Source organism: Phyllobates terribilis, unplaced genomic scaffold, assembly GCF_046119375.1.
Source record: "Phyllobates terribilis strain yellow unplaced genomic scaffold, ASM4611937v1 Scaffold_3__8_contigs__length_932513732, whole genome shotgun sequence".
Taxonomy (NCBI): Eukaryota; Metazoa; Chordata; class Amphibia; order Anura; family Dendrobatidae; genus Phyllobates; species Phyllobates terribilis.
In genome coordinates this window covers 891,440,093-891,454,790 of record NW_027362763.1, presented here as the reverse complement: position 1 = coordinate 891,454,790, position 14,698 = coordinate 891,440,093, and the positions used below count along the sequence as shown (strand labels likewise).

Below are 14,698 nucleotides of genomic sequence, written 5' to 3'. Positions count from 1 at the left end.
GAAATGCTGCCTTTTAGGCTGGTGGAGACGGAATCCTTCCGCAATCTTATGGCGGTGGCCGTCCCTCGGTACTCGGTCCCCAGCCGACACTATTTTGCCCAGTGTGCCATCCCCGCACTACACAAGCACGTGTCCCAAAGCATCTGCCGTGCCCTCAACAACGCAGTTACTGGGAGAGTCCACCAGACAACGGACACGTGGACAAGTGCTTGTGGCCAGCGACGGTACATCTCTCTGACGGCACACTGGGTAAACATAGTGGAAGCCGGGACCCAGTCGGACCTTGGGACGGAACACATCTTCCCCACACCGAGGATTGCGGGCCCTATGTCAGTCAGAGTTGCCCCCACAGAGTACAGCTCCTGTGCATCCTCCTCCTCCTCCTCCTCATGTTCAGCCTCCATCTCAGATATCACTACATCAGTTACAAGCTGGAAGCATTGGAGTACTGCCTCCGCCAAGCGGCAACAGGCTGTGCTGAAACTCATAAGCTTAGGTGATAAACCTCACACTGCTTGTGAGTTGTGGACAGCTGTGAAAGACCAGGCAGATCTGTGTCTGAGACCGTGAACCTACATCCCGACAATGGCCGTAACCTGGTGGCGGCGCTGAGGCGAGGTGAGATCACACACGTACCATGCCTGGCTCATGTGCTTAACCTCGTGGTTCAGCGGTTTCTTAAATCGTACCCCGAGTTGCCAGATCTGCTCGTGAAAGTACGCCGCCTGTCAGCTCATTTTCGCAAGTCGGCTACAGCGTACGCCGCCCTTGCTGTGTTGCAGCAGCGTTTGCAGTTTCCGGCACACCGACTGGTGTGTGATGTCCCCACACGTTGGAACTCTACTCTCCACATGTTGCAAAGGATTTGTGAGCAGAAGAGAGCAGTTGTGGAGTACCAGCTGCAACAAGGCCGTCGATATTCAGGTCAGACTCCACACATAAGACCTCAGGAGTGGACCTGGATGTCTGACATATGTACCATCCTGACAAACCTTGAGGAGGCCACCAAGATGGTGAGTGGCGGTGACGCCATCATTAGTGTCAGCATCCCACTTGTCTGTCTTTTGCAACGCTCTCTGCAGAGAATTAAAGAGGAGGCATTGCAGCCAGAGTATGATAAGATGGATCAAAAAGCCGTAGCGGGCGATTACACACAGCCCAGCCTCATCTCATCCCAAAGTGCATTGGGGGACAATGAGGGAGAGGAGGAGGAGGAGGAAGAACAGGAGCTGCTATCATGCGTTGTAGACGGCAGTACCTGTACAAGTGTCATACCCTCGGTTCAGCGTGGGTGGCCTGAGGACAGGGGGGAGGAGGAAGAGGAGGAGGAGGAGGAGAGCATGGTCAGTCGTCATCTTGGTGAGGACATGGAAATCTTGCCCGTTACCAGTCTGGCACGCATGGCTGACTTTATGTTACGCTGCCTTAACCGTGACCCTCGCGTTGTCAAAATGTTGGGTGACAGTCATTACTGGTTGGTGACACTTGTAGACCCCCGCTACAAGGAGAACTTTCACTCTCTTATTCCTGAGGTGGAGAGGTCTACAAAAATGGGGCAGTACCAGAAGGCCCTTGCTGCAGAACTCTAAAAAAAAAATTCCCATCTGAACACGCTAGCGGCAGAGGTCACAGTTCGTTGCCCAACCAAGGTGTACAGGCGAGAGAGATGCAACTCCAATCCAGCAGAGGCAGGGGAACACTGTTAACGTTCTGGGACAGTTTTCTGACACCCGCCCAGCTTACAGGCCCTGAGGCGCGGGGTACTCTCACAAGGAGTGGAAAGTTTCAAAAGATGGTGAGGGAGTACCTTGCCGACCGTACCAGCGTCCTCCGTGATTCCTCTGTGCCTTTTATTTATTGGGTATCCAAGCTGGACACATGGAATGAACTCGCTCTGTACGCCTTGGAGGTCCTGGCCTGCCCTGCCGCTAGCGTGTTATCGGAGCGTGTTTTTAGTGCCGCTGGGGGAATTATAACTGATAAGCGCACTCGCCTGTCAACTGACAATGCTGACAAGTTGACCCTTATCAAAATGCACAAGGGCTGGTTCGGGCCAGACTTCTCATCACCACCAAATGACAGCAGAGTAACATAAAGTCAAATCCACTGTGTTATTTCGGGAGGTGTATTCACATGCACCGCTTCACACCCACACATGGGTTTACGCTTCCTCGTTTCGGCTGTTTTATCTTCTTCTCCTTATCCTCAGCCTCCACCACCACTATACCACCAGGGTGCCAGCATTGCAAGTTCCTCCGTCCTTATTTTTGGCAGCTTTTGCTTGCAAGGCATAAGCAAATCCTATGGGAGACCCACTCCCCAATAATGGGACTTATGTTTGTAATATACTGTACTGCATGGCTCTTGTAAGGGGCATTGCAAGTTGCTCCGTCCTAATTTTTGGCAGCTTTTGCTTGGAAAGCATAAGCAAATACTATGGGACACCCACTCCCCAATAATGGGACTTATGTTTGTAATATGCTGTACTGCATGGCTCTTGTAAGGGGCATTGCAAGTTGCTCCATCCTAATTTTTGGCAGCTTTTGCTTGGAAAGCATAAGCAAATACTATGGGAGACCCACTCCCCAATAATGGGACTTATGTTTGTAATATGCTGTACTGCATGGCTCTTGTAAGGGGCATTGCAAGTTGCTCCGTCCTAATTTTTGACAGCTTTTGCTTGCAAGGCATAAGCAAATACTATGGGAGACCCACTCCCCAATAATGGGACTTATGTTTGTAATATGCTGTACTGCATGGCTCTTGTAAGGGGCATTGCAAGTTGCTCCGTCCTAATTTTTGGCAGCTTTTTCTTGCAAGGCATAAGCAAATACTAAGGGACACCCACTCCCCAATAATGGGACTTATGTTTATAACATGCTGTACTGCATGGCTCTTGTAAGGGGCATTGCAAGTTGCTCCGTCCTAATTTTTGGCAGCTTTTGCTTGGAAAACATAAGCAAATACTATAGGAGACTCACTCCCCAATAATGAGACTTATGTTTGTAATATGCTGTACTGCATGGCTCTTGTAAGGGGCATTGCACGTTGCTCCGTCCTAATTTTTGGCAGCTTTTGCTTGCAAGGCATAAGCAAATACTATGGGACACCCACTCCCCAATAATGGGACTTATGTTTGTAATATGCTGTACTGCATGGCTCTTGTGAGGGGCATTGCAAGTTGCTCTGTCCTAATTTTTGGCAGCTTTTGCTTGCAAGGCATAAGCAAATACTATGGGACACCCACTCCCCAATAATGGGACTTATGTTTGTAATATGCTGTACTGCATGGCTCTTGTAAGGGGCATTGCAAGTTGCTCCGTCCAAATTTTTGGCAGCTTTTGCTTGGAAAGCATAAGCAAATACTATGGGAGACCCACTCCCCAATAATGGGACTTATGTTTGTAATATGCTGTACTGCATGGCTCTTGTAAGGGGCATTGCAAGTTGCTCCGTTCTAATTTATGGCAGCTTTTGCTTGCAAGGCATAAGCAAATGCTATGGGACACCCACTCCCCAATAATGGGACTTATGTTTGTAATATGCTGTACTGCATGGCTCTTGTAAGGGGCATTGCAAGTTGCTCCATCCTAATTTTTGGCAGCTTTTGCTTGGAAAGCATAAGCAAATACTATGGGACACCCATTCCCCAATAATGGGACTTATGTTTGTAATATGCTGTACTGCATGGCTCTTGTAAGGGGCATTGCAAGTTGCTCCGTCCTAATTTTTGGCAGCTTTTGCTTGGAAAGCATAAGCAAATACTATGGGACACCCACTCCCCAATAATGGGACTTATGTTTGTAATATGCTGTACTGCATGGCTCTTGTAAGGGGCATTGCAAGTTGCTCCGTCCTAATTTTTGGCAGCTTTTGCTTGCAAGGCATAAGCAAATACTATGGGACACCCACTCCCCAATAATGGGACTTATGCTTGGAATTTGCTGTACTGCATGTGACGCGCCCCCTGGGCTGTGTGTACACATGTGTGGGATACCCAGTGCCGGGTCTCTGGGGTCTATAGTCTCCGTGGCGGTGACCCGATCCCGTGGCTCAGGCTGGTCAAACCAGTGGCAGTCTTTCTTAGGTTTTGAGGTTAATTGTCCGACTGCACCACCCGTGGATTGCGGTCAGGGAGTACCACCGCTGCGAGGAAGACCGCTGAGGCTGGTGTTGTGTGCGCAGCAGAGAATGGGATAACTCCCCACGGGAGGAGTATAGCCTCAGGGCAGTGAGTGTGGATGATGGGGCTGATGGTGCACGAGCGCAGCAGGAACGACTCAGAGTCTTAGCAGTGCAGTTCAGGGTCTTTACTGATGAATATAAGGTAGACCCTCCCGGGAGTACTGGCTAGCATAAGAGGCCTGGTCAGTCTGTGAGCAAGCAGGAGTTCCCCTGGCCAGGTGGAGTTGTAGGCCTCCCCGTCTGTCTGCACTCTTCCTGGCTACCTTGCTGTAAGCGGGTAGAAGTAGCCCACGTCCCTGAGTGTACCGTGTAGTGCTCACCAGTATGGCTGGTGACTTGGGGCCTTCTGTTAGCCTCCGCTCCACGACGGCGGTGCTGGTCCCTTGCTTGTGACTGAGCCTCCGGGCTTCTATGGCCAGAGGACCTGAAATCCCCTGCCGGCTAATTTCTGCTGCTGGATATATAAGTCCTCACAGCCTCGGACTCCTGTGTCCGATTCCTATTGTCTTCTGACAGGGCGAGCTCTGCTCAGCTTCCAGCCCCTGGTCTTTAGCTCCTAGCTCCTACAGAGCTCCTTGCTGTAACTTTCCCTTGCTCTCACTCTGACTCTGACTGTTCTCTGACTCACTCAACCCCGCCCCAGATCCAGTTTATAAGGGCAGAATTCTCCCCTCCCAGGACTGGGGCAGGAGGATATTGCATGTTTAAGGGATCCTGACCAGGAAACCTCCCACTTGCTCTCCGACGTAATATCTCTATTACTGTGGTGACCAGACCCCTGGGGTGCCACACATGGCTCTTGTAAGGGGCATTGCAGTTCCTCATAATTTTTGGAAAGCCTTCCATTCACTGCTTAGGCCAACAGTGCACAGGAGACCCAGTTGCTATAAATGGAAAAAAAGGTTTAGTTAACGCCCTCTGACCTCCATGTCATTTCCAAGGGGCATTGGAGTGCCTCGAAATTTTTGGTAGGCATTGCACTCACTGTATGCCCTATAACTCTGTAGCCGAACCGCTCCTTTTGTTACAGAAACATATCCTACAAGACATATCTGGTTGACTGGCATGATATTGATGTGAATGATCCCTGTTCCTCCTGCTCTTTCTCCTTTACCACTACCTCATCCATCACTTATCACCTGAAGCTTTGTTTTAACGGGAGTCATAGAACTTGGATAGTAGCAGGAAAACATACAGCAATCCTCGGAGGAGGTAGGATATGCGCCAAAACGCTGACCACCTCAGGCCTAGCCGCTACTACATACATGCGCTTGCATTACAACAAAACAAAGCAGATGCTAACTTCTATCATCCTCATCATGCTCCTCACCTTGGCACTCTCAACTCCCCTGATGGAGAAGCCAGGGCCCACCGGAGGAGTCTGATAGTCCGGTGGGCTCGGCCAATGCTGCCCTAAAGCAGGCCAGGCTAAGAAAAGTGTGGGAAAGGTTACCGGGACAAATAGGGGTGGCTGGAGACCGAGTATGGACACCCAGCCACCCCCTGGAGGCTGGGGAGCAAGCGGGGACACCCGGCCACCAGGTGGCTGGGGACTGAGTATGGATACCAGGCCGCCGACACAGCCATGGCGTGGTGGCCAGATTCCGCCTCCACATGCCTAAAAGGCCCAATTTAAAGTGCAAGCAAGCAAGCAGTATGGTATTGCAGCCTGGGGTGGGTGGGTGGCAGGCTGCATACTTGCGCTTGCATTGCAAGGAATGGGAGAGGTAAAATTGAACACTGCCCTGGGACAAGGACTTGAATGGGGATAGTTGCAAGTCTGCAACGACAGGTGCAAGGTTGGGGGCATCTTTGCATGTACCATGAACAGGGTTTTGGCATGCACACACTACAGCGGAATAGGCTCTCCTTCCTACTAAATGCACTGGGGAGGGCACAGGTAATGTTTTGGTATATGCGCTTAATCTTATGTATAAGGCACACCAGGACAAATAGGGGCGGCTGGGGACTGAGTATGGATACCTCGCTGCCGAAGCAGCCATGAGGTATTGGCCAGCTTCGGCCTCCTCCAAACTAAAAGGCCCCATTTCAAGTGCAAGCTGGCAGTATGGAATTGCAGTCTGGGGGTGGGTGGGTGGCAGGCTGCACACTTACACTTGCATTAAAAGAAAACAAAGCAGATGCTAACTTTTGTCATCATCATCATGCTCCTCACCTTGGCACTCTCAACTCCACCGATGGAGAAGTCAGGGCCCACCGGAGGAGTCTGGTTCTCTGGTGGGCTCGTCCAATGCTGCCTAAAGCAGGCCGGGATAAGAAAAGTGTGTGGGGGGATGTTCCAAGGAGAAATAGGGGTGGCTTGGGACCATGTGTGGACACCCGGCCGCCGGTCGGCTGGGGACTGAGTATGGATTCCAGGCCGCCTACACAGCCATGATGTGGTGGCCATATTCCGCCTCCACATGCCTAAAAGGCCCAATTTCAAGTTCAAGCAAGCAAGCAGTATGGTATTGCAGCCTGGGGGTGGGTGGGTGGCAGGCTGCATACTTGCGCTTGTATTGCAAGGAATGGGGGAGGTACAATTGAACACTGCCCTGGGACTAGAACTTGCACGGGGATAGTTGCAAGTCTGCATCTTCTGATGCGGCAAGGATCACTTATGATGGGCACACTTTTAGACAGTGACCTGGGTGTCAGAGATGCTTCCAGGGGTCTTCCCCATGCTGTTCCCATGTGTTTTCAGCACTTTATGCATGTGTCACACAGCACATGGCCAGATAAGGTTGTAAAATGTTAAAATGACATTTCCCGGTGAATGCATTTGTCATAGTTGAAAGCAATACAAAAGTGCAAAAACGCATAAAAAATGCTACTTGAGAACATAGCCCAAGGTATGGAGGAGTATTTTTGTTTTTGGTCATTTATTTTAACTTATACACAAGTCTTTTCCCTGGAAAGGATGTTCCTTAACATATTTCACAGGAAAAAAGTTTCACTTTCGTTTTTGAACGTTTTATTGTGAGCCCGTAAAAGTGGCTTAATACCTCTGACCACGTTGTTGACAGCAGTGACCTGGGGGTCAGAAATGCTTCCTGGGGCGATCCCCATGCTGTCCCCATGTCATTTGAGCACTGTCACTATCGTTTTGGGCACTTGTTAGGCTTTTAAAAGACTGCCGGGGGTGCCACCTCAAAAATGCTTGAGTCTCCCATAGACTAACATTGGGCTCGTTGCTCGGGTCGAGCACCCGAGTATCACGGCGAGCTCAGCCCGAGCTTCGAGCACCCGAGCATTTTAGTGCTCGCTCAACACTAATAATTATTGATTCTCTCCACAGTCTGTTCTCTGTGTAGGGGCATGAGTCCTGCAGATGCCAAGTCAATTTTTACTGTTTTATTTTATTATATGTTCATTAATTCTAAAGTAATTTATACAGTGGATAGCACACATATGATGTGTAGGTAAAAAGGGACATATTGTCAGCTGCCAAAACGGGAAGGAGACTGATTCTATTCAGAGTCCTCATCTAGCAACACAGATTTTCAGTAGCACAAAGAGACACACAGGGAACCAATGCTGAGAAAAATTGTATTTTTACACAGGTTGCTGGGAATGCTGTCAGTTAATTTAAATTATTTCTAGACTTTTTGCATAAAATTATTCAGATGAGTAACCTCCTTATTTGAAATACTCAGATGATAGTTTTTAATTGTGGGATACAACAGGGATGTAAACTTTTCAATACGTTATTACTGAATGTTTAGTTGGCAGAGATAATTTATATACAAGTATATTGAAACAATATTGAAACAATAAGGGTACAATATTATCTAATATAAGTATTTGGGAAAGTTGAAGTCTTAGGGAATGTGCACACAATATCTTTTTCATGTGGATCTGCTCCATAACCTGCCGGACAAAGTGCTCAAGAAATGCTAAAAAGAATGAACATATGCACTATAATGACTTGCTGTGTATATGTTTCATCTTTTGAACTTCTTATAACTGCTTTACGTCTCCAAAGTCCCAAAAAGATTAAAAGAAGTGACCTGACTATTCTTCAAGAAGATTGCGCTTGGAAGCTGCTCACTATTTAACTCATACAAGTAAATAAAGTGACTGAAAAGACATCAATAAAGATTAGTGTTGATCGAGCACTAAAATGCTCGGGTGCTCGAAGCTCGGGCCGAGCTCGCCGTGATACTCGGGTGCTCGACCCGAGCAACGAGCCCAATGTTAGTCTATGGGAGACCCGAGCATTTTTGGGGTGGCACCCCCGGCAGTCTTTTAAAAGCCTAACAAGTGCCCAAAACGAAAGTGACAGTGCTCAAATGACATGGATACAGCATGGGGATCGCCCCAGGAAACATTTCTGACCCCCAGGTCATTGCTGTCAACAACGTGGTCAGAGGTATTAAGCCACTTTTACGGGCTCACAATAAAACGTTCAAAAACGAAACTGAAACGGTTTTCCTGTGAAATATGTTAAGGAACTTCCTTTCCAGGGTAAAGACTTGTGTATAAGGTAAAATAAATAACCAAAACCAAAAATACTCCTCCACACCTTGGGCTATGTTCACAAGTAGCATTTTTTATGCGTTTTTGCACTTTTGTATTGCTTTCAACTGTGACAAATGCATTCACCGGGAAATGTCATTTTAACATTTTACAACCTTATCTGGCCATGTGCTGTGTGACACATGCATAAAGTGCTGAAAAGACATGGGAACAGCATGGGGAAGACCCCTGGAAGCATCTCTGACACTCAGGTCACTGTCTAAAAGTGTGCCCATCATAAGTGATCCTTGCCGCATCAGAAGATGCAGACTTGCAACTATCCCCGTGCAAGTTCTAGTCCCAGGGCAGTGTTCAATTGTACCTCCCCCATTCCTTGCAATACAAGCGCAAGTATGCAGCCTGCCACATACCCATCCCCAGGCTGCAATACTATACAGCTTGCTTGCTTGCAATTGAAATTGGGCCTTTTAGGCATGTGGAGGCGGAATCTGGCTACCACGTCATGGCTGCGTTGGCGGCCTGGAATCCATACTCAGTCCCCAGCCGCCCAGCGGCCGGGTGTCCATGCTCGGTCTCCAGCCGCCCCGTGGCCGGGTATCCACACACAGTTCCCAGCCGCCTGGGGGCAGCCGGGTGTCCATAAACGGTCCCCAGCCACCCCTATTTCTCCTTGGAACATCCCCCCACACACTTTTCTTAGCCCGGCCTGCTTTAGGGCAGCATTGGACGAGCCCACCAGAGAATCAGACTCCTCCGGTGGGCCCTGGCTTCTCCATCAGGGGAGTTGAGAGTGCCAAGGTGAGGAGCATGATGATGATGACAGAAGTTAGCATCTGCTTTGTTTTCTTTTAATGCAAGTGTAAGTGTACAGCCTGCCACCCACCCACCCCCAGACTGCAATGACATACTGCTAGCTTGCACTTGAAATGGGGCCTTTTAGTTTGGAGGAGGCCGAAGCTGGCCACTACCTCATGGCTGCTTTGGCAGCGAGGTATCCATACTCAGTCCCCAGCCGCCCCTATTTGTCCTGGTGTGCCTTATACATAAGATTAAGCGCATATACCAAAACATTACCTGTGCCCTCCCCAGTGCATTTAGTGGGAAGGACAGAATATTCCGCTGTAGTGTGTGCATGCCAAACCCCTGTTCATGGTACATGGGAAGATGCCTCCCACCCTGCACCTGTCGTTGCAGACTTGCAACTATCCGCGTTCAAGTCCTTGTCCCAGGGCAGTGTTCAATTGTACCTCTCCCATTCCTTGCAATGCAAGCGCAAGTATGCAGCCTGCCACCCACCCACCCCCAGGCTGCAATACCATACTGATTGCTTGCTTGCACTTTAAATTGGGCCTTTTAGGCATGTGGAGGCGGAATCTGGTCACCACGCCATGGCTGCGTCGGCGGCCTGGTATCCATACTCAGTCCCCAGCCGCCCGGTGGCCGGATGTCCCCGCTTGCTCCCCAGCCTCCAGGGGGCAGCCGGGTGTCCATAATCGGTCCCCAGCCACCCCTATTTGTCCCGGTAACCTTTCCCACACTTTTCTTAGCCTAGCCTGCTTTAGGGCAGCATTGGCCGAGCCCACCAGACAACCAGACTCCTCTGGTGGGCCCTGGCTTCTCCATCAGGGGAGTTGAGAGTGCCAAGGTGAGGAGCATGATGAGGATGATAGAAGTTAGCATCTGCTTTGTTTTGTTGGAATGCAAGCGCATGTATGTAGTAGCGGCTAGGACTGAGGTGGTCAGCGTTTTGGCGCATATCCTACCTCCTCCGAGGATTGCTGGATGTTTTCCTGCTACTATCCAAGTTCTATGACTCCCGTTAAAACAAAGCTTCAGGTGATAAATGATGGATGAGGTAGTGGCAAAGGAGAAAGAGCAGGAGGATCAGGGACCATTCACATCAATATCAGGCCAGTCAACTAGATATGTCTTGTAGGATATGTTTCTGTAACAAAAGGAGCGGATCGGCTACAGAGTTATAGGGCATACAGTGAGTGCAATGCCTACCAAAAATTTCGAGGCACTCCAATGCCCCTTGGAAATGACATGGAGGTCAGAGGGCCTTAACTAAACCTTTTTTTCCATTTATAGCAACTGGGTCTCCTGTGCACTGTTGGCCTAAGCAGTGAATGGAAGGCTTTCCAAAAATTATGAGGAGCTGCAATGCCCCTTACAAGAGCCATGCAGTACAGCATATTACAAACATAAGTCCCATTATTGGGGAGTGGGTCTCCCACAGTATTTGCTTATGCCTTCCAAGCAAAAGCTTCCAAAAATTAGGACGGAGCAACTTGCAATACCCCTTACAAGAACCATGCAGTACAGCATATTACAAACATAAGTCCCATTATTGGGGAGTGGGTCTCCCATAGGATTTGCTTATGCCTTCCAAGCAAAAGCATCAAAAAATTAGGACAGAGCAACTTGCAATGCCCCTTACAAGAACCATGCAGTATAGCATATTACAAACATAAGTCCCATTATTGGGGAGTGGGTCTCCCATAGGATTTGCTTATGCCTTCCAAGCAAAAGCTTCCAAAAATTAGGACGGAGCAACTTGCAATGCCCCTTACAAGAGCCATGCCGTACAGCATATTACAAACATAAGTCGCATTATTGGGGAGTGGGTCTCCCATTGGATTTGCTTTTGCCTTCCAAGCAGAAGCTTCCAAAAATTAGGACGGAGCAACTTGCAATGCCCCTTACAAGAACCATACAGTACAGCATATTACAAACATAAGCCCCATTATTGGGGAGTGGGTCTCCCATAGGATTTGCTTATGCCTTCCAAGCAAAAGATTCCAAAAATTAGGATGGAGCAACTTGCAATGCCCCTTACAAGAACCATGCAGTACAGCATATTACAAACATAAGTCCCATTATTGGGGAGTGGGTCTCCCATGGGATTTGCTTATGCCTTCCAAGCAAAAGCTTCCAAAAATTAGGACGGAGCAACTTGCAATGCCCCTTACAAGAACCATGCAGTACAGCATATTACAAACATAAGTCCCATTATTGGGGAGTGGGTCTCCCATGGGATTTGCTTATGCCTTCCAAGCAAAAGCTTCCAAAAATTAGGACGGACCAACTTGCAATGCCCCTTACAAGAGCCGTGCAGTACAGCATATTACAAACATAAGTCCCATTATTGGGGAGTGGGTCTCCCATAGTATTTGCTTATGCCTTCCAAGCAAAATCTTCCAAAAATTAGGACGGAGCAACTTGCAAAGCCCCTTACAAGAACCATGCAGTACAGCATATTACAAACATAAGTCCCATTATTGGGGAGTGGGTCTCCCATAGGATTTGCTTATGCCTTCCAAGCAAAAGCTTCCAAAAATTAGGACGGAGTAACTTGCAATGCCCCTTACAAGAGCCATGCAGTACAGCATATTACAAACATAAGTCCCATTATTGGGGAGTGGGTCTCCCACAGTATTTGCTTATGCCTTCCAAGCAAAAGCTTCCAAAAATTTGGACGGAGCAACTTGCAATGCCCCTTACAGGAGCCATGCAGTACAGCATATTACAAACATAAGTCCCATTATTGGGGAGTGGGTCTCCCATAGTATTTGCTTATGCCTTCCAAGCAAAAGCTTCCAAAAATTAGGATGAAGCAACTTGAAATGCCCCTTTCAAGAACCATGCAGTACAGCATATTGCAAACATAAGTCCCATTATTGGGGAGTGGGTCTCCCATAGGATTTGCTTATGCCTTCCAAGAAAAAGCTGCCAAAAATAAGGACGGAGGAACTTGCAATGCTGGCACCCTGGTGATATAGTGGTGGTGGAGGCTGAGAATAAAGAGAAGAACATAAAACAGCCAAAATGAGGAAGCGTATACCCATGTGTGGGTGTGAAGCGGTGCATGTGAATACACCTCCCGAAATAACACACTGGATTTGACTTTATGTTACTCTGCTGTCATTTGGTGGTGATGAGAAGTCTGGTCCAATCCAGCCCTTGTTCATTTTGATAAGGATCAGCTTGTCAGCATTGTCAGTTGACAGGCGAGTGCGCTTATCAGTTATAATTCCCCCAGCGGCACTAAAAACACGCTCCGATAACATGCTAGCGGCAGGGCAGGCCAGGACCTCTAAGGCGTACAGAGCGAGTTCATTCCAAGTGTCCAGCTTGGATACCCAGTAATTAAAAGGCACAGAGGAATCACGGAGGATGCTGGCACGGTCGGCAAGGTACTCCCTCACCAGCTTTTGAGACTTTCCACTCCTTGTGAGAGTACCCCGCGCCTAAGGGCCTGTAAGCTGGGCGGGTGTCAGAAATCTGTCCTAGAACCTTGACAGTGTTCCCCTGCCTCTGCTGGATTGGATTTGCATCTCTCACGCCTGTACGCCTTGGTTGGGCAACGAACTGTGACCTCTGCCGCTAGCGTGTTCAGATGGGAATTTTTTTAAGAGTTCTGCAGCAAGGGCCTTCTGGTACTGCCCCATTTTTGTAGACCTCTCCACCTCAGGAATAAGAGAGTGAAAGTTCTCCTTGTAGCGGGGGTCTTCAAGTGTCACCAACCAGTAATGACTGTCACCCAACATTTTGACAACGCGAGGGTCACGGTTAAGGCAGCGTAACATAAAGTCAGCCATGCGTGCCAGACTGGTAACGGGCAAGATTTCCATGTCCTCACCAAGATGACGACTGACCATGCTCTCCTCCTCCTCCTCCTCCTCCTCCCCCCTGTCCTCAGGCCACCCACGCTGAACCGACGGTATGACACTTGTACAGGTACTACCGTCTACAGCGCATGATAGCAGCTCCTGTTCTTCCTCCTCCTCCTCCTCCTCCTCCTCTCCCTCATTGTCCCCCAATGCCCGTTGGGATGAGATGAGGCTGGGCTGTGTGTAATCGCCCACTACGGCTTCTTGATCCATCTCATCATAATCTGGCTGCAATGCCTCCTCTTTATTTCTCTGCAGAGAGCGTTGCAAAAGACAGACAAGTGGGATGCTGACACTAATGATGGCGTCATCGCCACTCACCATCTTGGTGGCCTCCTCAAAGTTTGTCAGGATGGTACATATGTCAGACATCCAGGTCCACTCCTGAGGTCTTATGTGTGGAGTCTGACCTGAATATCGACGGCCTTGTTGCAGCTGGTACTCCACAACTGCTCTCTTCTGCTCACAAATCCTTTGCAACATGTGGAGGGTAGAGTTCCAACGTGTGGGGACATCACACACCAGTCGGTGTACCGGAAGCTGCAAACGCTGCTGCAACACAGCAAGGGCGGCGGAAGCTGTAGTCGACTTGCGAAAATGAGCTGACAGGCGGCGTACTTTCACGAGCAGATCTGGCAACTCGGGGTGCGATTTAAGAAACCGCTGAACCACGAGGTTAAGCACATGAGCCAGGCATGGTACGTGTGTGTGATCTCACCTCGCCTCAGAGCCGCCACCAGGTTACGGCCATTGTCACACACGACCATGCCGGGATGTAGGTTCAGCAGTCTCAGCCACAGATCTGCCTGCTCTTTCACAGCTGTCCACAACTCACAAGCAGTGTGAGGTTTATCACCTAAGCTTATGAGTTTCAGGACAGCCTGTTGCCGCGTTTTGGAGGCAGTACTGCAGTGCTTCCAGCTTGTAACTGATGTGGTGATATCTGAGATGGAGGCTGAAAATGAGGAGGAGGAGGATGATGCGCAGGAGCTATACTCTGTGGGGGCAACTATGACTGACATAGGGCCCGCAATCCTCTTTTTGGGGAGGACGTGTTCCGTCCCAACGTCCGACTGGGTCCCGGCTTCCACTATGTTTACCCAGTGTGCCGTCAGAGAGATATACCGTCCCTGGCCACAAGCACTTGTCCACGTGTCCGTTGTCAGTTGGACTCTCCCAGTAACTGCGTTGTTGAGGGCACGGCAGATGCTTTGGGACACGTGCTTGTGTAGTGCGGGGATGGCACACAGGGCAAAATAGTGTCGGCTAGGGACCGAGTACCGAGGGACGGCCACCGCCATAAGATTGCGGAAGGATTCCATCTCCACCAGCCTAAGAGGCAGCATTTCCAACGCAAGCAG

The 14,698-nt window shown here is 49.3% G+C and overlaps 1 protein-coding gene across 3 annotated transcripts in view; it reads right to left on the bottom strand.

Moving 5' to 3' along the window:
* ESR1 (estrogen receptor 1) overlaps nucleotides 1-14,698 on the bottom strand; it is a 651,368-nt gene that overhangs the window by 344,418 nt on the left and 292,252 nt on the right. The window lies entirely within an intron of this gene.